Source organism: Penaeus chinensis, chromosome 32 (assembly GCF_019202785.1).
Source record: "Penaeus chinensis breed Huanghai No. 1 chromosome 32, ASM1920278v2, whole genome shotgun sequence".
Lineage (NCBI taxonomy): Eukaryota > Metazoa > Arthropoda > Malacostraca > Decapoda > Penaeidae > Penaeus > Penaeus chinensis.
Genome location: NC_061850.1, coordinates 2784799 through 2787298, shown reverse-complemented (window position 1 = coordinate 2787298; position 2500 = coordinate 2784799). Strand labels below are relative to the sequence as shown.

The 2500-nt window shown below is 42.4% G+C and overlaps 1 protein-coding gene across 1 annotated transcript in view; it reads left to right on the top strand.

Moving 5' to 3' along the window:
- Positions 1–2288: 2288 nt before the first annotated feature.
- The window catches only part of LOC125042791 (serine/threonine-protein phosphatase 4 regulatory subunit 3A-like), a 30854-nt gene continuing 30642 nt past the window's right edge, over positions 2289–2500 (top strand). Inside the window, exon 1 of the mRNA XM_047638681.1 lies at positions 2289–2500. This exon is cut by the window's right edge and continues 138 nt beyond it. The gene's annotated coding sequence lies outside the window, so the exon portion shown is untranslated.

The window sequence follows — 2500 nt, the reverse complement described above, 5'->3', positions numbered from 1 at the left end:
TTCCCGCCTTGAAGTTTATCCACAAATAGATTTTCAGCACAAGCGCCGCTGCGGAACTCCCATGACGCTCGAATGACTTCCTACCACAACACACTCGCTGAATGAATATTATGAATGAACACAGAATGTCATAGTACGAGGCAGTGGTTGTATCTGTGACGTGTGTTTAACGGCTGAAAGACGTCAAAACCTTTCGAAAGCGGTAGTTTGGTCATCCATAGTATACCGAAATCACAGTCTAGAGAGGTTTGTTAATGGGATATTTTGACTGACAAGACTCTTGTTAATTTGGTTAGTATCAGGATGTCTATATATTTTTTATTTTTCCAAGTATCTCAGTGTTAAAGAATTCATTGAGTATTGCGAGCACCTGTTAATAATTGTCCAGTTTCCGTGTATGGGCGATAGTTAGTCCTTGTTATGGGGTGTAGAGAGAAAGTGCAGTTTTTTTTTTTTTTTTACGTTTGTAAAGGGCCTACAACAATAACACCATAGTAAATAGATTACCAATGCATTCGCGTATGTGACTTGTATACAATAGTGGGTTGATTCCTTCTATGACATGCTAACACCTAATAGATGAGTCAGGTCAAAATATGATCATGGGCGGGTCAGTCACAAAACACAGGTTGGTTTTGTGGCAGGTGAGTTACTTCCATAATACGGTAGCAGGTGGGTTATTAACATAACGCACTCGTGGGTCGGCTGTCATAATATGCAAATAAACAGGTTTCTACGAGAAGACATACGTGAGTAACAGCAATAGCACCCTAATGGATAACCTAACATTGTAAAAGAGACCGTGTTAGTGAGGTTTCAACCTGAACGCACTAGGAGAGGAGTTAATACAGCCATGCGTCACTGGGTCACCATAGGTTACCGGGTGGTTAAATAAACAAACACACTGGGGCATGGATTAATACACTGCAACACGGCAAATGGTAGCTTGCTAGAACACAACCGCCACAAAACGACCATTGACGACCAATAGAGAGCATAGCGCACCAACTCGAGTCAAGCTACCATGGTAACTTGTTTGACTCCCACATGACACAAACCATCGATTTTTATCCAATTACTGCGAGTTAATATGAACAAATAAGATTTAGAAAAATGAAATATAATCACTTATGCGAAGAACTACAAATGCAATGCGTAACGTAAACACACAAAGAACGTTATTTACGACTATCATGAGCACTACATAAACGCACATACCCAAGAAAATACATATTACATTTCTACGTGCGTACGAAACGTGCCGTACGTACGTGCCGGCGGACGCGAGGTCTCTATGGTCCTTGGGCGGACATGGCGAGAAGACAAAGAAAAAAAATTGCAATAGAATGAAAACATTGAGAAGCTATTGAAGACAGTTACCAATACATATTATTCTGGAGATCTTTTATAACTCTAATGTTAATATCACAAGTGCGCTGTGTCAATACTGTCTATGTATTTACCCATTACGTGATCCCGGTACAGAGCAACTGGTTGTACACCTGTTTCATTGTCTAATTACCGTGAAATTATATCGCTTTTCATTTATGCGTCTTTTTTTTTATATAAGTTACACACCACTTGGTAAATGGGGAATGTTATAACGTAATGAAATAGACGGTAGTCCAGGTCAGCGATACATCGGCAACCGTAAGGTCATAATAGTTAGTATTATGCAATTTTGTGTAGTAGAAAGTGTGAATGAGTCATAGTGATTGAATAGCAACCGCCACTCAATAATTAAATAAGTACATAAATATCCCAAGTCAGACTACAAGAAAAACGCGTAAAACGGAATACTGCATTAGACGAGGAGATTAGCACAAGGCTGAGAGAAACGAAAAAAAAAAAAAAAAATGAAAACAAAAGAATTTTAAACATAAACCCTAATCCGCTTGTGATGAATGCCACATAATTTGTTTTAGAGAAAACTTCTTTTCCCGTAGATATTGTAAGAAAATAATAGTCCGGCTTAAAAGAGAGTAAAATAAGTAAAGAAAATAAATAAGAAAGGCCCCTCCTCGGTTTGAATTTGGCGGGCGTCAGTAAACATATCCTACGTCTCCAGAGAAAGCGACATAACCCCTCTAAACAAGCTACCAACACCCCTCCAAAACGACCACCCCCTCGCCAACCACCCCCTTGAGCACCCCGCCCCCGAAACCCGCCTCGCCTCGCCCCCAAAAGCGAAATAAGAAGGCCAAAAGGAGGGCGAGCGGCAGGCGAGCGATTCGAATTTGGCGGGCTTCCGGGGCGCCGTGCGTGTGGCCCCCGTGGACTGTTGTGGTGAATCCAACATGGCGGCCGTCGTCGTGTCCCTCTGAGCCGCTTCGCCAAGAGCAAATCCCGTTTCTTGCGACGATGTGCAGCGCTATGACGGAAATCTCTCTGTGAAAGTGACCGTGTGGTATATCTATGAGTATAGCGAGTGGCGGAGGAGAAGAGCGAGTGCCAGTGGCGGAGTCCGGGTCGCGCGAAGGGGAAACCAAAGTTGTGTCAG